This window comes from Etheostoma spectabile, chromosome 9, assembly GCF_008692095.1.
Source record: "Etheostoma spectabile isolate EspeVRDwgs_2016 chromosome 9, UIUC_Espe_1.0, whole genome shotgun sequence".
Lineage (NCBI taxonomy): Eukaryota > Metazoa > Chordata > Actinopteri > Perciformes > Percidae > Etheostoma > Etheostoma spectabile.
The window spans coordinates 24,867,221-24,892,248 of NC_045741.1; the positions used below are offsets into that span (position 1 = coordinate 24,867,221).

A 25,028-nucleotide genomic window follows, 5' to 3' on the forward strand; every position below is an offset into this window, starting at 1 on the left:
GTCTAGAGGTTTACTATTTATTTGCTGCACTACAGATAAAACATTTCCTAAATCATAGAGCTAAGTGAAAGTGATATCCTTCAGTGATGGTAAACAAGATTTCTGTAGGAAACAACTGCTGACCATATGCAGCGTTGAACACAAAGTAACACCCCTCATAGCTGAAAACAACAGTGATTAAAACTGAACTGTGGACAGACGAATGGAAAGCAAGATGTAAAAAACAGAAACAACCTCACAGAAGGTATAATCCCTACACTGTAGCAGTGGTGGATTAGCGGATTTCTCGATTCCTCACAGTCTCTGCCATATGCTGCTGTGGCTACACCTTTCCAGTCTCACTCAGTGGAGATTAAATCCTTCAGTCAACTAAACCTCATCGAAAGGTCTTCTAAAAAGCTCCTTACGGACCCTCGGCATGCAGTTATCAACACAAACATCAGAGGAAACATGTTCCAAACACAGGCAATTACGACACTTCTGTTGCCTTTAGTGCTCTTTAAAAACTTGGGTCAATACATCATTCTGTAATAGCAAACGGAGAGGTTTCCCACTTAAGAGATTTCCAAACCTTTTCATATCACAGGTATTGAGCTGTTATTTGAATGTTGAACACAGCTTATCCTCTGTTGCTACAATGAGCACTGTACATCTATCCTCTCAGTCAAACTTCTATTGGGTTTGGCTTGAGGACATAATCCCTTCCCCGGCCCGCTCCCTGGCAAAGCCACATAGAATCAACTCATCAATAACACTTTGTTTACTGAATACAGATGACTTTTCTCAAGAATCCCCTTAGCACAGCACAGGATGTAAAGGCATGAATGAGTGTAAGCTCATGACAATTTCACCAGGGCTTTTCCTTTTTTTCTTTTTTTAAATACTTGAGCTGCCATTTAAGCAATTGCAGCAGACAGAGATTTCACATTGCAATTGTATCCAAATCATTTGGGCTTGGCCCGATGAAAGAGGCTGACAAAAAGCCAGGGTTCTTATGCCCTTTGTCTTGACTTACAAGCATTCCTTCAATTGTACACTCTTTTCTCAGGAAGGCCCGGTGGGTTGGCAGCCACAGCGCCGTTCCCCGTCTCTCTGGATTCTGCAGCGCTGGGCTGCAGGACCGCATGTACATAACAATGAGGAGCTTTAGGTCCATAACTTCATCATCATCATCATGTCACACTGAGCCAGGGTTTCCTCATTCTCTCTTTCACACTCACAATACCAGTGGCTAAGCTCACTATGAGGTTCTCAGCCACTGAGGGAGAGGGTTATTACATCAACTGGCGACAAAGAGCTTGAGATTGATTACAAGTCGATAATCTACACTTTAGAGTTATTTAAAACAGAGCCATTCTTAGTTTGTTTCATTTCCTGTTTTGTTTCTTAATGTCAGTTGCTATTGTTGGCTATACACACTTAAGATCACCGGGTTAAATTGATCCAGTGTGGGGAACATTCACCAATGCAGTTGTGGGTTACCTTTGCCTGGTACCACTGGCATGCTTTGACCCACTGTTTGTTTTCATATAGAACTGCTGGATCACACCAACCCCTTGGTGTTGTGGATGCTTTCCCTGTGGGTGCTGGGTAAGGTTGCCCCATTAATAAATACGGAAAGTGTTGTGGTGTTTAAGGGGACTGATAGGTAATGGGCAGGTAGATCAGTCCGTGCCAAATGTTTGGGACCTGAGAGCACATGAGCCCGGGCTTTTCTGTCCTCTAAGCTCCGACACACACCTGCACAGCAGCGCGTGGTCCGTGTCGCCTCTGCAGCTCGATCATGTCACAGCGAGTCAGGGCAATGCCCATAAGGTGGTAGCAAGTGTGGTTAAACTTTTCAAAACTCCAGGCTGACAACAGTAATGGTGAGCTGAGTGTGGTTACACTTCCTCTGAGACATGCACACCAGCGTTCTCAATGCCCTAGTGACAAACAGCTTTGGACAGATTTTTTACAACTAAAAAGGTAAATCTTCATCAGTTTCTTTCTTTATCAGTTCAGTTCAAATTAGAACGGAACCCAACTCACAGTACATGTCAAAAGTAATACACCCACAAATGTTTAAAGGAGTGCATAGTCCCAGCCCATCCATCCACATTAAAAAGATGATCTTTGGTTCAGAGTTAGATATGGCATTAACAAGCTTACTTTGCATAGCAACAGCTTGATGTTTCTATGGCAAAAATGTGGATTGGGTGTCCACTTTCCACTGAGGATTCTTGTCCTCCTAACTTCTCTTGTTTCAGGTTGATTATCTTCCTTAAATTTCATTTGAATCTCATGCTCTCTGAGAGTTTAGCTGCCAAAACCCAGATGAGAAAAGAGGAGTTGAATATAACGGTTGATATGCTCGTCTCAGTCACACTAACTCTGCCACTGCGGAGTACTGGGTGTACTTCTTTTGCCTCTGTAACGCTGTACGTTGTAATATGTACAGCAGATGCGGACTTTAGCTAAGGGATTTCTTACAGACTGCTTTGGCAAACACATTACATCACAGATGTGTTTTTTTTTAACATTGAATTGTTTTTGAAAGGCCTTGGTAGAAGAACAGAAGCATTTTGAGGATTGTGTAAATCTAAAGAAATTGGGCACGTTTGGACTCCCATGATTCACCCGTGGATCACAACTTAAAATAAATCATCTCCATGTCTAGCTCCTGAAAAAAACAAAGTGCTGAAATCCTGCCTGGCCGGAAGATTCTGGGTTCAGTTATTTAATCTTTTACTTCTCCACTGCTCACGCTGCAGCGCTGTGACCCTTAGCGACACCCAAAGCAGATTAATTGAAAAGCAAAGTTAAACTAGTTGTTTTGGGAAAGGCTTTATCCTTAATTGACTGATAGCTATTGCTGTTTATATCCTGCTTCTTAAACCCAAATCCAAACCCGCTCACTGGTCCATTTAGACATCCAGCCAGGGTATCTATGGCAGCCCTCTTAATCACTCTGGGGTTGTCTTAATCTTTCCATCTTAAGCGTGTCTTATTTACTTGTATTCTGCTCCTCACTTTCCTGCAGCTCAGCGTCATATCACCGTGCGCTCCGCTCTCTCATGGAAAGCTACAGTCATTTTTAGAAAACTCCTCCGTCCTCAAACAATCAAACATATCTGCCGAGCTGTGAACCAGGGTGCAATTCAACCAATCAATGTTATGTCCCGTAAAATCATTCAAGCTTTTAGTTAGCTTTTCATCTATTTACAAGACTGCATGGAGTGAAAATCGGGTCCAGAATTCCTTAAAAAAACAGTTGGATGCTATGTTGAAACACAATGTTTCTGTTCTGGCTGACTTTTTGTATACAATACCATACAAGTACAAAAGGTTAATATTGAAGCGATACTCATCCTCAAATCTTTTTACAAAAACAAAATGCAAGCTACCAGCAGATGCAGTATATTTAGCAATATTTTGGTGAACATATGGGTGTTTGGAACATACTGAGCATACAGATGGGAAAGTGAAGGAGTTATGTTACAAGAGTTAAAACTTTGTTTTAAATAGTTTAGATTTACTGTGAGAACTGAATGTTAACTGTAGTCTGATTAGCACATGCATATGGATATGTTGTGTGTATATGGAGAGGCTTTTCTCCAATGCCCAAGAATAGTTTTTTTACTTAGGGAGACAACAAAGGCTAATCTTGTCTTATTGTATCTTGTTATGTTCATAAGAAGCTCTAGTCACTCAGAATTAGAGCTCAGTTATGTATATGTATAAAGAATTACAAAAATCACCAATTCACATCTTTGATTTCTTGGCAAGAGAGGTTAGAAGCCAGTGGGGCTGCACCATATGAGGAAAATATCTAACTTATTTTGTTAGTTACTTGTTTGGCTAAGTCACTTATTATTTTATTTTTTTATATTATATAATTTTTGTATAATTATTCTCATTTTTATGGAAAAATATTACAATTTACAAAATTAAACTGATCATAGTGTGCTTTTTGCGAGGATCTGTAGGATACAACATAATATATCATATTAGTAACTTAATTTAGAAAGGTTAGACATCTGTTTTGGAAGAAAGAGAAGCATCTGTACATTTTAATATTCCATGTCATGTTTTAGCTGACCCTTTATCCAAAGCAACTTACAATTGCTATTCACGTCAGAGGTCGCACGCCTCTGGAGACACCAAGGGTGACGTGCCTTGCTCAGGGACACACTGGTTGATGTATCACAGTGGGAATCAAACCCAGACTTCCCACACCAAAGGCACATGTCATTTTCCCCACCCCACCAATATGAAACTGGGAGACACTGATGCAGATTACATATCACAAATATAGTGTTTTGACTTCATATCAGCAAAATCCAGAATAGATGGCAATTTTGCAATGTAAGCAAAAACCAAACTAAGATAAGATTCTACTGGACATTTTATGGTTTTAACACATGATCAGGTAGGAAGCACTATGAAGAAAATGTGAGGAACATGATGAATTAGAGTAAGGACTCATGTATCCAAACGATGTTAACCTTCCATGCAGTATGCTGGTATTGGGTCTGAATGAAATGCATGGCTATTGAATGACAGAGAAAACCTTTCCTAAAAAAAGGACATGATCTAATTTCGCTGACAGTCCAGCAAGCACCTCAGAATTTGTTGATTTATGTTCTGAAATGAATCAAGGAAGCCCGTTTGGCTACAGCTCTGGCCAAGCCCAACAAAGAGTTAAGCATTTTAAATTCTACAATGGAGCTAAACTGTTCTTGAAATTCAGCTGGCAGCCAGCCTCGCTAGTCATCCGTCGATTTGATGTGTGCTTCAAGGATCTGGCCCAAACAGACAGACTGGGAGCCAGGAATCCAAACAAACAGTCTGAGAGAAGATCAGTTCATACCATCGCTGTGGCCTAACGAGGAAGGTGGTCTCATCGCTCCACTCCTGTGTTGACTGAGAAAACCAAACTTCTGTTCCGTGTTCTCTGGTTTGACCTTGAACTCTGATTCACAGTCCGCTGCATTCGTGCATGTTGCTCATGAACCAGACACATACAGCAGGAGTTAGTAAGCTTATGCTCAAATGTCTCTTCTACTCCAGGGTGCTGGAGGAACTAAAACAATTAACAAATAAACGTTTGTGAAAAATGAAATTGATAATATGATATATATGATATATAATATGATAAGCAGCTCTTTCATCTGCCCTTTACCTCAGGGCACAAGTAAGCTTATTATTACTAGAAGAATACAAGTGTGCTAATGAAAGCTGTAGCGGGGAAGAAAGATTCCTTGGAACACCTGTTCAACATTTTCATATTCAGTGAAGAAGAGCTTAGGTTCCCATATGAGCACCTTTGCCATCTGTTTCAAAAAATATAACAAATTTTGGTATTCAACCATTGTGCATGCTTTGCCAAACACAAACATCTCAGAGCTTACTAATTTCAATGTCTGCATGCACACTTTGTGTAATGTAATGTATTTGCCTTATAGGTTTAATACAAGTAAAGCTAGTACAAAAAAGTAAAAATAACAGCACTAAAATAGCACGGATACACTTCTCCATTAGAATTAAAAAGACACACGCATGACTAAAAACACTGACGAAATTCTCCCCTAAATCAATTAAAGCTAGCAGCATTAGTGTTATCAGGACATGCCACTTTCATAGGGCAGTGGAGGGAGTTCTCCGCAGCTTATCTGAAATAATGCAACAAAGAGTTGGTTAATGAGGAGAAAATCCCTGTGAGCTTCACTAATGCACCGAATGCAGAATCCTAATATGCAGCCATTAGGTCATTTTCCCATCATTTCCAGTCTTATTTTGATAGTCTCTTTGGTTTTAAACCATGGACAGTACCCTAACACCACCCGTTAATAACATGCTGACCAATCAAACGGTGGCATGCTAGGGAGTTACAGATGACACTTGCATTTATTGCTGTTTTACAATAAAACTAAAATAACTGGTAAAGTGAGGACTAATGTAAAATATAGATGTGTTTCAGTTGTGGGGTTCAATTACATAAGGAACTTACTGATGACTTGGAAATGTGTACATCTCTGAGTTTAAAAAGATCTTTAAAATCTAAAATATTTAAGGGTTATGAAGTAAGCATTCGTCATTGCGATATTAACTGCCGCAATAAAGACGTTTCGAAAGGCTGCGACATATTGCAATAGAAACAGCAGTCGATTTTTTTCTGTTTGTTTGGAATATTTTATTTTAATTTTTCAAGAACAAACACAAACAAACAACACCCCCATCACACTTCCCCGAAGGATATTATTTATAGCCAATATTTTAAAGTAGGCATTCAATGTTTTGAGGTCAGTCACATTATCCACATAATCTAGATATGGCTGCCAGATTTGAAGAACGGTGTAGTATCTCTTTCTGAGGTTATAGGATGCTTTTTCTAAGGGCACACAGTTATTCATTTCCAAATACCATTTAGTTATGGATAGAGGGGAATCAGACTTCATGTGAGAGCAGTACACACACTGCTGCCAGGGCTAGTTAAAAATATTATTTCAAATTTGTATTGTACTCAAGTATTTAGTTGTGTTGGATTTCTGGGGGATTCTATGGGGGATTATTGGCAAAAATAAGCTTCAGACTATTCTTTTTTTGGTTAGCCACGGTGGCAAATTGTGAGAACTAATTGTTTCTTTAATGTATGTTAACCGAAATAAAATGATTCATCATCATCATTCCATCAAAGCTGACATGTATGCTTGTTTAGCTTTTCACGTTTTTGAGCCCAGATCATAATTTCTGAGAGTGTGAAGCTCAGTAAATTCTCTTTTGGTATGTACGGGATGAAGTCGTGGTGGACCACAACGCCGCACACAAACACCAACTTTTTGAAATGTATACCACACGTCACGTTATGACGGTGAATGAGTTCAAACCTACACTAAATAATAAATCCATTCCTATGCTGGAGGGGCCGTGAGCAGGACAAAGCTTTACTTGATCCGAGGGAGGGGGCTTGGTTTTTCTGCTACCCTGGTAGGGTAATTGATCAAATAAAGAAGGTGTCATGGGACACATGGGCGTCCTGTCCGTCATTAGGACCCCCTCCTGCCCCCCAGCCAACCTTCTAGGATGCAAATGCAGCGGCAAGCCACAGGAATTTATATGGACGCAAAGGAAGATCTTATCGTAAAAATATGGATTCAATAAAATGACAAATTTGCTGTTCATTTATAGAATAAATAATACAAATATATAATTGTATAATTTAGAAGCAAATACAAATACATTTTTTTCCTACGTGCCTAGGAATCAATGAAGAGGTGAATAAACTGTTTAGTCTTTTGTTTTAATTACAGAATCGCACAATTTTATATTGTGTACTGGTAGTAAAACATGTGCATTTTATTTCCAGTTCAAAACAGCTAAATGAGTGAGCTGGACAAGAATAGCTCAATATTCCAGCCTTGATGAAAAGGCTTTACAAAAAGAATTTTTAAATCAGAACAATATTTTAGATCACATGTGACCAACTCAAGGCCCCCGGGCCAAATCGGGCCCCTCGCTAATTTGTATCCAGCCCGCATATCAATTTAGGTACACGACAGAAAACAGAGATTCACCTAGCTGTGCGCCAAACCAAGAAGACAGGCAACGGTCTTCAAACTGCAAAGCCACTCAAAGCAGGAGAGGCTGATTTGCTGACTCCGAGTCAGAAGCTGAACCAGTGAGCGTGCGTCCCCGGCCTGGGACACAGGTCTCTGTGAGTCGCCTGCTTTTAAAAATGTAATGAGAAGCCGTTGTTTTGTTTTTGTTTTGTGCTTTATGTATGCCAAATTGTAAGTGGGAAGACCTGGTAGAGCAAATGCAAATGTGGGGATTTACTCCGTAAGGCAGCGGCCGCGGGTTCGACTCCGCCCTGCGGCCCTTTGCTGCATGTCATTCCCCCCCTCTCTACCCTGTCATGTCTTCTTGCTGTCATATTTAAATAAAGGCCTAAAAAGCCCCCACATTTGTTTTTCAAAAACTTAATATAATAATTACATTTTTCTTATTTAATAAAAGCAATAAAAATAAAAGTCAATAACTTTGCGCCTGGCCCTTGATGTGATTCTTATTTTCCAGTGTGGCCCTTAGTGAAATTGAGTTTGACACCCGTGGTTTAGATGATGCGGCGTAGATAAATTATTAGAAAACATTTTTAGTCTAAATATTGTCTGCATGGCACTGCAACCTTCTTCTCTTAATGACCCCACTGACGGACCCCTGGGGGTCCCCGGACCCCCAGGGGTCTGTCAGTGGGGTCTGTGGCACTCTGCCAGGGGGTGGGTTTTCAGATTCATTCATTTGAAATTGTCATAATGGAATTCTTTCTTTAAAAACAAAACAAACAAAAATATGTAATATGTATAGTGATATATATATAATTCATCTATAATAGTTCATAGATTATTATGCTTTCTGAAAAATTCAAATGTCCACCACTGATGTAGAAGAGAGTAGAGACCTGTGTTTATTGATGTTGTACACGTGCATGATGCAAAGATTTATTTTTATTGTTACCATTCAGGGCATTATGCATTCTACTTCATCTTTTCGTTATCTTATTTAAATCCGTATCCGGGGCGACCTCTAGCCCCCCCCCCCCCCCCCCCCCCCCCCCCCCCCCCCCCCCCCCGTAGAGCGTGCGCCCCATATAGTCTCTCTTTCTTCTTTGTCTTTTATTTTCATGTTTCTTGTATGAAAAGTGCTTTGCAAATAAAGACTATTATTATGGATTTTTATTATGATTAGGAGAGTACAATGGTAGAAAAAAAGGTTTTGTGATAAAAGATTACAAAATGACTCCTAGTTAATAAACCAAATCTGGGAGACGTGTATGTGTATTCTTTACTCTGGTCCCCACTACAACTGCAACAGCTCTTTTAATCGGATTATACATACATTAATATTGTCCACAGGAAAGTATTTTATGGTAAATTACAGCAGTGTTCATGCTCTGTGAATGTACAGTATTTACAGCTGTGGAAAGAAGGAAAGAATTAGGTCGAGTACTCACCCAAACGATAACTCTAAGAGATGGATCAGGCACCTAAAAAGAAACACAAGATAATTACACAGCTCTGAAGTCAAAATGACACTTCACAACGAGACCTATCATTTACGGCAGAAAGCATCCGGATGGGTTCATTGAAACGGTCCGATCTTGGGTTGCAGCCGCAACGCCTCGGTGCCGACGTTATTGTTTACTTTAGGAAAGTTAGCATTAAAAGTGCAGCTCTAACTCCTGAAGTGAAATCCTAACTTTTGACTGCAGGGGATACACACAAAAATGATAATTGTGAGTGAAATTTCTATTTCGGGTGTTGTGAATGTCCTACATTCTGTTTAGATACAGGTAAGGGTGGGGGTGGAATCATTTTTTGTCTCCAGGGCCCAACGATGTGTATTCCTCTTGCTGAGGAAGTCTTTTGTTCTGATAAATTGACATTGTCAGTTTCCCACATTGCCACAGTGTGGCATATACTATAGGGAGCAGTGGTGGGTACACAGATGCTACATACGACTGGCGTCACTCAATGTGACATTTCTTGTTTTTTCTTTTCTTTTGAGGGGGGGGGTCTATTTTTTTTCTAACTCTGAACTTCCAAGTCAAGGAAGCAGGAAGGAATAGGAATTAATACACCTACACTCTCCTTCTCCCTTTAGAATGGCAAAAATCTCTTTGTACCCACATCATAATTACGGGTGGGCGCCAGTTTGGGATTGTTATCCATGCCTCCTTCACGCTTTCTTTTTTTGCAAGTATAACACAATGTTTTGAAAACATGCAGCTTTCCACAACTTCCCTTCAGTTTCTTCACGCTGCGCTAATGTTTAAGAACAAGTATTGCTTGAAGTGGTGCTGCCTTGTTCTAGCATATGCTCCCTGTTTTTCAGAGGCGGCGCGAGTAGCCGTCTGCGGAGGAGAAGTAACCAGCCGCCGGGGCGCTGGGGACGCCGCCCCCCGGGACACGGTGCTGATGAACAACACGCTCTATTTTGGTGTCGTTTCATGCAGTCGTACACTCAAGTCTCAATTACTGAGTGAGCTTAATGTGTTTACCTCTGAAACGGTTTTACTTTTCCACTTTTAATTAGCAGTTGTAGCGTTGAGCACCAAACACGTCTTCTTTTTATTACTCTCAGCTAAATGTGGAAATGTGTGCACTTACTATGTTTTAAGTAAATATTAAAACGTTACTTCTGAAGACAAAATTAACCTGAAGTGAAAATGTTTTCTTAAATCCACTTTTTGTGACAATGTGAACAATAAAGATGATAAACATGCTAGAGACAATATGCTGATTATTTGATCAATTGAAAATTAATTATTAAAGCTGCTGTTGTTAGCGGTGGCTCTGCTTAGTGTAGATCTGGAAATACATTAACAGTGTCAAAATATAGGAAATTTAACAAAAATGTATTTCCTCAGTCATATGCAAATAGCTGTGATTTGATGACGTGTTGGCTGTCACTACAGGAGTGAATGGCATTTAATTTGATGTCAAAGCATTGAAAAGATGACATTCAGAGACTTAACAGCAACATGCCTTTTCAGAGATAATGTCTCTTTGTTGGGACTCATTTCTTACCTAAGGTATAGAACAGTGGAAACCGTACTCTATCAGAGATATTCAACAGGGGGTTTGGGACCCCTTGGGGGTCCTCAGAGTTAGTACAGAGGAGCTGGCAAATTATAAAAAAATAAAAAAGTATTAAAAAAAAAATTATATATATATATATATATATATATATATATATATATATATATATATATAGATATACACACACACTGGTGTGGTGTGTGTGACACACACAACACATACACACACACACAATATACAACACACTATTTATATATATATATATAATATATATATATACGTATATATATATATATATATATATATATATATATATATATATATATATATACATATATACATACACACACATATATACACATATATATATATATATATATATATAAAACCAGAAATAAACTCTTAACCCCCACTGCTGTAAAAGACTAAATGTTGGCGGATTAACAGCCATAATCATAGAAATCCATGTTTTAAAAAAGTGATTATCTCTCCAGCTAAGAAATGAGAGAAAATGTGTTACCAAACCAAACAATGACTTGATATACAGTAGCATCCGTATCTGACCAAATGCCCTGATGTTTTCCCCCTGAGGAGGAGGACTTATCCACATACTTGATCGATCTCAGACTTAGAGTCTCTGAGCTACAGATCCACTCATCTGGGGCCCTAGCCAGCAGAGGAGGAGGTGATGGGGCCAGAAATCATGGAAAACACAGGTCAGATGGGCTCACGTTCAACTGCTGCCAACCCAATAAGTTAGGAGAAGAATTCTGTTGACTATGCTTGTACCAGCAAGGTGCCTGTAGGCAAATGGCAAATCCAGCCCTACAGCAAAAAGTAAGATACATATACAAGAACTATACATGACATAACTACATCTTGCCATCCTCATTGAGCCACGCCCCTGATACGTGTAACTGGTTGGGTCGTCCTCTCGTATCCTCTCTCTGGTGTTGAGATTTCTGTCTTTTTATCCCAGCTGACTCCTGCCCTCCCCGTGCTACCGCGGCTCTCTTTGTTGTGTTGCGTTGTTGAGAAGCAAGACACAGGAACATTGTACATTTACTACCACTAAACATGTAAACTACTCATTTGTTCTTTGCTCTGCTGGCCGACAGCAGGCAGGCCAGAGACGCTGCTGCAGCTCCAACGTCTGACGCCGGTAAAAGCTGGTGAGATTATCAGCTCAAACTACAACAACTAACTCCTCAATGTTTTTAGAAGACCGGCATGCGCCAGTCCCTTTCACCTCACGCAGGATCTGTATCCCACATCCCGCCCTCCCCTTCACAGCTAGGAATTTAGCTTTTATCACTGAGTACCACAATCTAACCGGACTACTTTTCTTTTGTTGGATGTGACCTGGCTACATCTACACTTCTATGTTTTCATTTTTAAACAGCATTTTAGCTCCAGTAGCAGAACTAATCTATGTCCATGTTAACACGTCTGACAACGCATCACATGACCTTTTGCATACACTGGGCATGCGCATGCTGCTGTAAACAGGAAGCAAAAGCAGCTGATCTTCTGATATTACTCTGCAGTTGAAAATCCTGGGTGCACGATATGGGGAAAATATCAAATTATGTTGACTGATATTGCGAAATGATTTAGGATATTGGAGGGAATGATCATTTGTGTCGTTATTCTCATTTTCATTGAAAAATGTAAAAGATTAAAATGATTATAGTGTGATTTTCGTAAGGATCTGTCCTGAACAAAGTTGTGTTCTTTAGTCTGTAGGATAGGATTAGTAGGCCGGGACGTCTCAGCACCAGAATACTTAATACAGAATGGTTTGACACATATTCTGCAAATACAGCCCGCCCTGCTATTTGCGATCAAATGTGCAGCCCAAATATATGAGTTGAATACAGAAAATACTTTTGAGAAAGAACAACAATGACACTGAGTAAGACCGGCGAGTTATTTGCATGGACCAGCGACGAGGTGGACCGGTTACTGAACGGTACTCCTACCCAACAGGAGGGCTGACTGACGTGCACGGAGTTTGGGCCGTCCAGGCTACAAAAGCAACCCCAGAGTTTTCAAACTAAAACGGGGACGCAGTGTTTCCAAATGTCTCCATTTTAGGGTCCCGGAAACCCCAAGTAGTTGGACGTGAGGCGGTTAACATAGCAAAAGATATTCATTTTAAACCAAAACATAGTAGTGTAGATGTAGCCTTACACAACTGCATTTAATCAACCATGCATTTCCTGCAGACTTACTTTGGATCAAATAGGTTATTCTCAAAGATTTGCTGTCACACCACTGACCCTCAGAAGTGCTCAGGCATTTATTTTTTATACTCAAATAAAAGGAACCAATTTCACTCAACGCCAAATCCATTATGATAACTTAGGTTAAAGTATTTCAGCCGTGTGGACCACGGGAAAAAAAATACAATGAGCTAAATACTCAAATTATCAGAGCCATTAAACATTCAGATAGAGCAATTTGCTATCAAACACAAGTGATCATCCAAGTACATTAGACCATTAACACATTTCTAAAGACCCACAATCTGCCAAAGAAATGCAATTTAGGCCCTGAAAAGGTCTTTATTTATCAGGTTGTGATGGACAGGCTCCAAAGGGACTAAAAACAAGTGTACCTTCTTCTAACCTCCATCTTCGTCTTCATGCTTCATTCGGGATCATTCTGCTATTTTTATAGGCTTTATGTCATCTTTTTTAATACGCATGAATGATGTATTTTTTTCTATTCTTTTTTTTTTCCCATGAGCTGTCCCAAGCGTTATTCTCATCCAGACCTACCAACGCTGAGGAGCGGTGGGTCCATTCCCTCTGTGGACACATGCTTTCTAAGTGCTCCTCCAATGGACAGCTTGATTGGGGCTTAATGTTTACAGCCTGCAAAAGGTAGACCCAACCAATGAAAAATACATATCCATGAAAACACCTTGGCCTTTTCCCTAGGCATTATGGTGTATTTATAACCACTTCTTTGCAGCATCGCAGCAAAGTGAAAGGCATGTTCAAATTAAATTAGTGCATGTAACCTTTTCTGAACTAGTTACAGTACAGTACCACTGGGCTCACAGCATTCTGCTAGAGCAGACTAGAGTGCAGGAAATACTCTTGACAGGAACCAAGTGGCTCCTCGGATATATACCTGACCTGCAAAGCATTTATAAGAGCTTCACCTGGACCAAGCGGCCTCTCACTTAGCGTGGAGCTGACTGAATGCAGAAGAGTGATTTTCAAAGCCCAGGTTGAATTCTTGATTATACCTCTTGTACATTGGAATACACAGTTTCATGAGGGGAAGGCTATTTTGGAACAATAATCATCTTGTAATTTTCACCTCCACCACACAAATTCAAAATGCAGATCTTGTGTTAAAAATAATACCTCTTTCCAACTAGCCAAATTAAAAACACTTAACATCTGGCTTTTGTCTGCAGTGAGAAATGTTACAATCAGCATTCCCGGGACAAATGACTGCAGTAAACAGGACACCCAGGTGGAAATGATCATTTTTATCTCTTGTCCAGCGCAATGCTGTGATGCACTTGCTTCCGAACTACTGCCATCTCAGTCACTAATTCCTCCAGGCTCCGCCCACGCAGCGCTCGACCATCAAATTAGTCTGCACCGAGTTAGAAATAGAGACTGAATGAGTAACCGATGTTTAAAAAATAGTAACCACCATAACATGTTTGCTGGCCTCCGATCTGCTTTTTCTGTTTACTGATCCTATGTTGTAAATGTAGCGTATCTCTTTTGGAGAATAGCATAGATACAAACAAAGTTCTTTTGCAGACAGATTAAGATTTTGGTCCCAACCAATCCATCGTCAGACAGAGGCAGCCTCGGAGCGTCTACTTCTATAATCTCAGGGTGTTTTCTAGAATTTCTACAGTATGTCATTCCTCATCTGCCCACAGGTTTCCTCCCCTGAGTCTCACCTGACCTATAAGGCCTGTATTGTGTCCTTTGTGCTCCTATCACCGGTTTGTGTTGCCTAATCATTTTCCACTTAGACTGAAAGCCTGAACAGCGACCACTATAACTGTATATGGCATTTTGTATGGACATTAGAGCACTCCTTCAGTAGCCCTAGGACCAGGTCCCAATGACCACTGTCACAGACCCTATAGACTTTGGCATTAGTTGCTGTTAAGTCTCTGAGGCCCCGCGGCTGTCCTACACTGAACATGCCCAGTCTTTGAGAGCTCTCCTACAGACGTCTTGAGCCAATATGTAAACTTTCAATAGGGGTGCAGTGCTTTACACATCATAATCATGGCCACTGATCATGGAGATGTTCAAGGAATTGTAACATACTGTACATGTATGCACAGAGCTGTTTAGTGAGGGCATTAATTAATCAATTCAGTGAAAATATCTCTATACTTCGGAACTTGATCCTCTTTTAGGGCCGTTTTTCTGTGACTGTCAGGTAAACTGTGCTTTCTCCACCAGTCAGCAAAACAAACTCATCAAAACCACAAGAGCAGCACTCTACATTCACTCGCTTCTCATACCAAAAGGTATCACTGTAGTGTTGTCTCATAATAACATTAGTAGAAACCAAAACTTTAAATTACAGTTTTTCTTTGAGTTACTAAGTGTAGGAGAATAAATGCCTGAGGCTTGCTTCTCAATGCTTTTATCTTATTAACACTCGCACAAACTGAACACGGCTCTTGGATCACATTAACAATCCTTGAAAGCAGAAAGTCAAATCTCACAATATTTTTGACCAAATACCTTGATATTGAGGTGATATTGTAGGGTTGACTATTGGTGCTTTCACAAAATATTTACACAAGTCTTTTGATAAATAATCATCAACAATGTGTATAATGACTAGTAGATAGATAGCTCTTTATTGTCATTCAACTGTACAGAGTGCACATATGAATGAAATTTCATTCCACTGGCTCATAATTACTGCTTTAACTAAAAATAAAAAGTAAATAAATACAAATGCTACAGTATTATTTTAACATGACATAAAAATATAAAAAGGAGTTTGAAAGCAGCATGAATATTATTATTGCACATATTGAATGGCAGCATGCCCTGTTTAAGAAAAATACTGTAGATACTTTTATTGCACGTTTATTTCTAAAACTGAGTGAGGCAAATAAAATCTAGAGCAGTCTGGTTAATGCAGAAAATTACATCACACACAAACCAGAAAATGACAACACTTATGCAATATAACGATATTCCAATATCCAAAATTGAAGACGATATTTAAGACAATATATTATCAATATATTGCTCAGCCCTACCTGAAAGGTTGCAAAACAACTGTAGGGCTTAGCTTTGTATGTTTCTTTCTATTGTAATGCTTCTACAACAAACTGTTGGGACAGTGGAGGGATTTAAAAGATTAATGCATCTAATATACTGGATCTGTCGGATATTACCACCAGTGACCTCAAACCTGACACACAACTCACCCTCAGCTTAAACCCCACAGGATGCAACTTATAAATAAAAAAATGCATGCAGGGAGCTCAAATAACAAGCCAGCCATGCACTGAGGCAGGCTGTGTGTCGGTGAAGAGTGGGTGCACTATGGTATCTAATCCCCACTACATCAGATACAATTGGATAATCTATCAATGAAGCAGATTCTGGGGCAACTGCCTAGACCCAGACCATAACCTTTAACCTTCTATGTATTTAGACACGACATGAGAGAAAAGTGGAAAAGTGCAAGTGAATGCGCATGTAGAGACCCAAAGAAGCTTTGCTCTTTAGGCTATGACGGGATGGAAGTCCCCTCCAACTCTTCCTATATTCTTGTAATAGCATTAGCAGTGCTTTAAAGTCTAGATATAGCTGCAATGGTGCTCTTAACAGCACCATAAATAAATGGCTTTCATTTAGTTTGCTCCGTTTAGCATTGGCTTCTTACGGTTTGTTTCTAGATCCTGCTTGGAATCCAACTTCGGTTAATCAGACCGAGCAACTGACTGACATCATAGGCAATAACATGAAATAGGAAGAATTTACAAGGTGGCTCTTCCACAACAAACATCACCTGTCAACACTCTATACTATGTATTCCTGTTGTTATAGAAACCATCTACTTCACTGTGCAAAAAATTATGATTCTGCAAACCACAAAATGAGTCAATAATGGGGGGTTTATATCCAATGCTTTTGTTTTAAATAAAATCAAAATCTGCCTTTCTACAAAATCTGTGCATGGTGGCTACAGTCTGGTTGGTTACTGAAATACTGTGTTGAGGAGTGGTTAGGCAACTAAACCATTGGTAAAAAGGCCAATCTTTTCACATCAAAGTGTGTTTATAGGTGTTGGGGAGTACTACTACATATGAGAAAACAAGTCGTAGCAAGCACATTGGGGAGCTTTGTGTAAAATAAAATTGAATTGTGTGAAATTTGATAAATATCCTCAAGTGATGTCAGCATCGGTTGAGGCTTAAGACTACAAGTTTGAAATGGAAACCAGAAGGGATCTTAGACGAAGTGATGTTAGGGAAAAACTGGGTTGTGGTTCATAAAAAGGGGTTCATTTTAACATTGATTACCAAGGTGTCATATTCAAATTGCTTGTTTTGTCCCACCTACTGTAAATATTAAAGACAAAAGGAGAACATGTAAATCAACACATTTGAAAAGCATGAACTAGAGACCTTGTGGCATTTAGCTTGAAAGGACATCTACTCCTGAACAGAGGATTCTACACAAACACGGATCAACACCAAATCTGGAGGTAAAATCAGAAGTCAACTGGATATATTTTATCCTCTAACATTCCACACAATCATAGCCTGCCCTGATGTCCGGATGCATGGAGGGGTGAGTGTGAGGTTAAGTGAAGACCCGGTCCCAGGTGTAACACTGCCAGAGACCGTGACTTTGAGCCAAGAGGATGATTTGGGTCAGTAGGTAATTGCGTTCCTGGACCACAGGGGACTTGTTGGCAATTTATCCTTCCAATGAGCCACATGAAATATGCACATGTACAGTGTGCCAGTAGACTGATGAATGCAGCTCTGTTAACAGTGATGGGGTAAAATTTCTGCTGCCGACACCAGCTACTCCCAGCTTCAATGACCCAATAGGATTGTGGCAGAACAAAGGTGTTATGCCTGATGTAGCACAAAATCAGAACTCTTCCTACTCAATTAAGCACTGCCCTAACATTTCAAACACTAGCACAAAGCTCTAAAATTCTACATTATTAGCTTCTCCAAAACTGAAACCAGGTTTTACCAACAACTTACCAATAGTTTTATCTGTCAGGACTGGAGCATGCCAAGCCTACCCTCCCTTCTCTTAATCCACATGGAGGGAAATCGCTGCCACGTTAAGCGTTCATTTCAAATGGGTGAGAAATTATTCCAGAAGCATGCCAGCTTTTATTTTTAACCCCAACACTTCTTTGGTAGTATAGGATATTCCATATTCCAGCTCATTTACGGTCTCAATTTTATGTCAACAGTGCTTTGTAAACACTTGCTTTGCATCATGGAGATTTTTAAAGACTAAAGGCTACTTTCAAGAGAATAAACACAAGACTAATATCTACCCGCCCTGGTCCAAGAGATATGGGAATCCTGATCCTAAATGAAAGGTGGCACAGAGAAAACATCACTTTTGGCACAAGATCACTCCACTGTCATTATGACAATGTTAAAGAAGACGGTTCTTTCCTGGGAACGGCTGATGAACTGTACATACAATAGACATTTTCAACAACCAGAAAGTAAAAACTGATAGGCGTCAGAAGCGCCATGAACACCTAAGGGTGTAATCCGACTCAACGCAAAGCAAAAAAATAAATAAATACTAAAACACTCCAAACGTTTGAGAAGATCATCCCTACTTTGGAGACGGAGCTTTTCCCTTCCAGTTTGCCTGTTCCTCATACAAATACAGTACAGGCCAAAAGTCTGGTTACACCTTCTCATTCAATGCATTTCTTTTATTTTCATGACTATTTTATCATGACTATAATTAGTGGAATTTCTTGGAACCTAATTTGAATGCACCTTAATGCAGACTTTTTTTTCACAGTAACCCAGGACATATAAATTAGGGGTTAATTTGTAATGCATGAAATTAATAAGCAATCAGGCTAACTTGAGAGAGCTTAACACAAACAACCACAGGGTCAGAATGAGATTCTGACGCTATGATAACCTTCAGCTAAAATAACACGGTTTCACGGTACTGTGACATTGCAATTACAGTTTTAACATTTATTATTATGAAATGTCGGAGTAAAAAACTATTTTTTCCCCAGTGAACACAATATATTTTAATTTTGAACACGGCACACTGGCAGGGAGTGGGAATTATAAACTACATAACATAACAGACAACTACAGAGTTCACTGGCAGCCCTGTTCATCTCTTTAACCGTGCAGCTGGTGAAGTTGGAACTAATTTTAGTACACTGCTGGGTACTTTAAAGTGCTCATATTGTGTTACCACTACCACTGATCCAGTACCTAGGTAAGGACTACTAGCCAGTCAGAAGCAGAGGATGAGGCCCTGACAGTACCTAGGTAAGGACTACTAGCCAGTCAGAAGCAGAGGATGAGGCCCTGACAGTACCTAGGTAAGGACTACTAGCCAGTCAGAAGCAGAGTATGAGGGCCCTGACAGTACCTAGGTAAGGACTACTAGCCAGTCAGAAGCAGAGTATGAGGCCCTGACAGTACCTAGGTAAGGACTACTAGCCAGTCAGAAGCAGAGTATGAGGGTCCTGACAGTACCTAGGTAAGGACTACTAGCCAGTCAGGAGCAGAGTATGAGGCGTGCCATGCTAGCAGCTAGGTGAGCATTATAAGGTTTGTCTCTGAAGTAAAGGCTGGACTACAGGTGAGCTGTTTGGAGCAGTTTGTGAACAGTGGTTTCTGTTGGAGAGGGAAAGTCCCTTTTGGGGGGACTTCGGCCTTTTTCACTTTTTAAACCTATAACATGTACAAAACGATATATAACACAATAAAGGGAAAAAGCCAAAAAGCTTAATATGAACACTTTAATATAATAATGTGTCCAATCTAAACAGACGCTGTGCTGCAAAAGTTTACAATGTGATTGTTCAATCTGCTGTTCTAAAACTCTGGTGCAGAAGAAAATGCTGTTTAGTTATCGAGTAATCAAGAGTTAAACACAAAAACAGAAAGTAATCAAAGCCTTAAAGTGATTCTCCTTAATAAGAAAGATAATCTTCTCCACTTTAGCTTGATTCTCCCCAGCTCAGTTGTGTCCTCAGTGTAATTGCTCTTGTTAATCACGCTGTAATTTGTTGACGAGATCTATTTGGAGGAATCGTCTTGAAAACATACAATCTCTCCCAATCTGGGGATGCCAACATCCTGAAATTAAGGACAAGCACAAAGAAGAGTGAGACCAGATTAAGTCAAGTGAAATGGGTCTGTGATGTCACCAGAGACTGATGTAACCAACGATCAGCGTCTGTCTCTGCTTATTAAACTAGTAGAGCCACTCAATCTCAAAACACCGCTGTTGATAGTATATTGGTTAAGAAACAGCTCACTGCAACATTCTTGATACAGTGGTAATAAATGAAACTGGTATGGTCCTGATGAACTTTAAACAGGGTGTGGAAAAATCAGCTACAGCATGATTAACTTTGATGGCTACTTTAAAAAGGAATTTGGCCATTTTCCCCTTAGCTCATCTTGAATTCTAAACAATGCTCCTCCTTACTAATCTCTTCCCAGTAAAATGACTCTTCCTAGCCCTAGTGCATAGCTGTCAGGCACATTACTTCAAAATAAAGACAGTGTCAATTTGCTAAACAATTGTGGGATTTTGGTGAATTTTGGCTAAGACATATTGTAACAGTAGCACAAGTAGAGATGAGTCAAAGTCAGAAAACTGTAAGGTATATTACATATCTCAATATCTTCCTAAACTTTACAACAGTTAGCCACCATAAGCTCAATTTAATACGAGCCCAAGAAAGACTGCAACAGAAAAACAGAGTGTACTGGACTAAACAACATTTTATTGCTTAGGAATTTGTTTTTTAACCTAGTTCTACTACCAAATGTTATACAGTTGTACTTTAAGGCCAGTTGATGCCAACATTTCATCCCAAATACGCCCAAAGCCTGAAGCATGTCACATAAATCAAGACTAAGAGTATCCAGCCATGCTCGTGGCTCTGTAGTTAGGGCCAGCAACGCTTTGTGCTAAAGTCAGCATGCTAACACGCTCACGGTCAAATTGCCAATTTATTAGCATATTAGTAACATGATGATGTTTAACAGGTATGTCTGCTATGTTCACCATCTCATTTTAGCTGGGTAACTTATGCTAATATTTGCTAATTAGCATTAAACAAACTACAGCTAAGACTGTAAGGAATGTCTTAAGTTTTGCGGTATTTGGTCATAAACCAAAGTATTGGACAAACTGAATGTTGATCTGATGATGGCGCTAGAGTGAAGGGACTTTTTTACAATTCATGGAAAACCATCCAATGGTGGTGGAGACATTTTACATTTGAATCCACAAAGCCAGTCTACAACAGTCCAAAATAAGGTGGCATCAATACCTTCAACGTGTTCATCAGTTATTGCAGAATTAACATAAATCTATTTTACAAAGACATGCTATGGTTGCATATTTAAAGTGTGTGTTGGCTTTAAGACTGTACTGGAGATCTGTATTTCCAGAAAGGCAACACATAAAGAAATGCACGTATAGCACAAGAGCGAAGCATTTTGGAGTTTTAGTTTAGCTTTCTCTTTGGACAGCTTGGAACTGGTCAGTACTATGACAATTTAAAGGGAAGAGGTGACAAGCATGCCTGGAAATAAGCTTCATGTATCATTTTATAAACAGTTAATGGCTTAAGAGTTTTATTATTTTTACTAATGAATGTGTATAAACATACAAAATCAAGCATCTTATAAAACAATATGGGAAAAAAGAACAATTGACATTGGCACACAAGGCTTACTAGCTCAAGGCTGAACACTGATACAGTCCCAGCGTAATTTTAGATAAAAGTAAAAGATAATCTCACATCACACCATCAGTGGAGTCAGCAGCACCGGGCCTTAAAGCTAAGTTAAATCATTTACCTCCTCCCTGTACTACCACCGGCAGGCACCTGCCACTGAATGTTTGAAGTGGGAAAACTAAGAGTCACGAGGAAGGTTAGACCTGTTAAGGTGTAGATATCAGTTTGAGTGGACACACACGGACACACACACACACACACGGACACACACACACACACGGACACACACACACACACGGACACACACACAGACACACACACACACACACACACACACACACACACACACACACACACACACACACACACACACACACACACACACACACACACACACACACACACACACACACACACACACACACACACACACACACACACACACACACACACACACACACACACACACACACACACACACACACTTCCATTTGGCTAGAAACTTTTCCCCTTCATTTCCGACCTCCTCATACCACTGACTAACTGACAGACGTTTGTCTACGAGGTCAGTCCCACAGTCAGAAATGTTCTCACTGCTGTGCTGAGTTGGTCCAAACTTTAAAAAAAAACTTTCCCAAATTATTTAATTATCTGGTGAGCTGGGGAACAGTCGATACCAAGTTCCTGTCTTTTCCATCCTTGCAGAGATGCACAGGAACATTGTGTGTCTGTCTTGTGTCTGATGCAAGGAAACGGCAATGCCATCTCCTTCAAACTTTCAATCAAGTAGTGACACAAGTTCCCCACAAGCAGACTATACATACAGGCTATACTCAGGCTTGGACAATGAAAAAAAAGAAGCTATTTATATAATCGATGGCTATTTTGACCATACAAATAACTGCACTCTCTCACTGTACCCATAAATGCTAGCATAAAACTAAAATATTAAAAGACAAATTAAGCATGTATTGATACTCACAGTTTCTCTCTAGATCTTTGAAGCACAGAAAACTGCTAGCTTCACTAAATGGCAGTCCCTTGGAAGGCTCCTCTCGCCCCTACAAAGCCTTATGCAGCTGAAATGACTCACATCCCCTCTTCCAACCTCTGTCAACCATCATGAGGAGGTAAACATTTCCAAATATGGAGAAAATATGAAGACAGTATTGAGGGCAATATCAGTTTGGTTTGCTTTTAACTTGGAATGCCATAATCTGTGAGCCAGTCACTCAGCAGAGCCAGTTCTGTGGTGTATACCTTTCACTAGGAATAATAAAGATGATTGTAGAGAACTTTTCACAATCGGTTTGAGTTTGGTCTGACCTAAGATGGGTAACACTACAAGCTCCACTTTTAAATGGAAGATAGGCAAAATGCAGAGAAGAGAAGGTCAGTTAGCTTCAAACCATAAAAGGGAATCCTAATAAAACTGCCAAAAATGCAGAGAGAAATAGACATAATTTACTGTTTTGTTAATCAGGCAACCAGGGCCAGATTAGAAGGTGAAGACAGCCCATTTACTGCGAAAAGCTGCCTTGTCACACAGATTGTGTCCAAGTGATTAAGAAGGTATAATTAAAGTCTGATTACTCCCCATGAGTGCTGTTGGTCAGCGGAGATCACCGTAATGTTAACAGCTGCTAAGAGAGAACATTACACGTTCCTGCCTGGAACGGGACGGCTTTGAAGAGCAGCTTGGCTTGACAGTGCTCGTTTCCTCAAACTGCACGACCTACTTCACCCAAATACCAAAGGAAAAGACTCCAATCCGAGGACTGACATTCTTACATGCTCAGAAGCGGTCTGGCACTTAAGAAAAGATGACAAAAGCCTGTTGCGATGGAGGTGGTCTGTAGGAGTAGAGCGAGGTGCTGCAATGATTTGGGAGTGGTATTTTCATTAAAGTCAAACTCTAAAAGACATAATTGTGGCATGTTTACAAGTGTATTAGAAGAGATGGCCAGACAGAGTTACATGACAATGTGGCTGCAGAGGAGCCTTCATAATAATATCAAATAAGACCTCAATAAATGGCTGCAAAATGGGTGCTTCTGACAATGACCAAAACCATATTCAGGGTTTTTCTTGCATAGAGACCCCCCCCCCCCCCCCCCCCCCCCCCAAAGAGTTTTTAGCCAGCCCGTTGATTGAATGATACAATTTGAGTTTATCAAATTGTCAGAAATAACTGGAGCATGCATAGATGTCTGTCAAATAAGGTCACGCAGCCTCACCAAACGTTCTTAAGGACACATTTCTTCTTAAACCCCACGGACGCAGTTTACATGAAGATTCTGGTATCGGCTGACTTGTTTGTTCTAATTTAAAATGTAATATTTCCCTTCTTTATAATTTTGTAACTAATTATTTTACAAAAAATTAAACATTTGTTTTAATAAATACACACTACACTTACACTTCTGCTTATTTGTAAAGCACTTTATATTGCCGTTGTGTATGAATTGTGCTAGGTCTATATTCTTCATCGGTTCTGCGTCTTTCTACATATATCCGGTGTTGACTGCATGAGTGACTGCCGTCCATGCATCGGTTTTATTTGCTGCTTTGTAGCCACTGCTGACACTGCTCGTTTTGCACTAGTTTCTTGCAGCAGTACCTCCACTTCAGAAATCCTAAAGTTTTTCCTTTCTTTTGAAGTCGAGGCCTCCACAGTCTTTACCACGTATTTTTGACATTTCTCTCTAAGTGTGCACACAGCCCTGCCATCTCATGGCCTCTTATGGGAATCACTGGGCGTTTCCTACGCTACAGAGGAGCCACAGGCACCAGCTTTACATCTACAGAGACCTTGGCATTCATCATTCTAAGAACAACTCCGCTGTTTAAGAACACATCATGAATCAGACGTAGACCTTTTCTTAGGAACTTTCCTAACAACAAATTTAAGAAAAAAAACTTAAGATATTGGTGAATGAGGCCCATGGCATTTACTATACACGGACCACCAACACTTGGAGATGTGGGTGTGTTGTGCTAGGTGCAGTTAACGTAGCCTTGAGTCGCTAGACAATAAGAAATGAATAGGTCTTATCACTGAAAGAAACACCACGTAACACCAGGATTTACTAATAGTAGGGGTGTGACGAGACACTCAGCTCACCAGACGAGACAAGGATGGGTTCGCGAGAACGAGACGAGACTTTAACACTTCACTTAAGAAATATGTCTGGAAAAATGGTCTTTACTCCGAGAACTGAGGTTGTTCCAATGCAGCAGTAAACAACGCTGCTCTTGTATTGATTTATGACCATTTTAGGACAAGGGGAGAACATTTCTCTTTGATTGATATCATAAAAAGGACAGTTAGGTTTTGCGTTTTCGCTTTCTGACAGAGAAAGTCATCTGCAGGAGTCAGGCTGCAGTAAGCACGTGTGTGTCGGGCAGCTTTTTACAACTGCAACTCCGCTTTGCAAAAGAATCTTGTCATCAGAACTCAGAGTCAACTTTGATGAACGGGGG

At 40.0% G+C, this 25,028-nt stretch overlaps 1 protein-coding gene across 5 annotated transcripts in view; it reads right to left on the minus strand.

The window, feature by feature from the left end:
• The window catches only part of lpp (LIM domain containing preferred translocation partner in lipoma), a 144,823-nt gene that overhangs the window by 114,669 nt on the left and 5,126 nt on the right, over positions 1-25,028 (minus strand). For 3 of the 5 annotated variants that reach the window (XM_032526754.1, XM_032526750.1, XM_032526752.1), the window contains exon 3: positions 8,993-9,025. The exons of 1 other annotated variant lie outside the window; for it this stretch is intronic. The gene's annotated coding sequence lies outside the window, so the exon portion shown is untranslated. Of the gene's footprint in view, positions 1-8,992; positions 9,026-22,527; positions 22,613-25,028 lie in introns of those variants that run through there. One more of the 5 variants, XM_032526753.1, reaches the window with a different exon arrangement.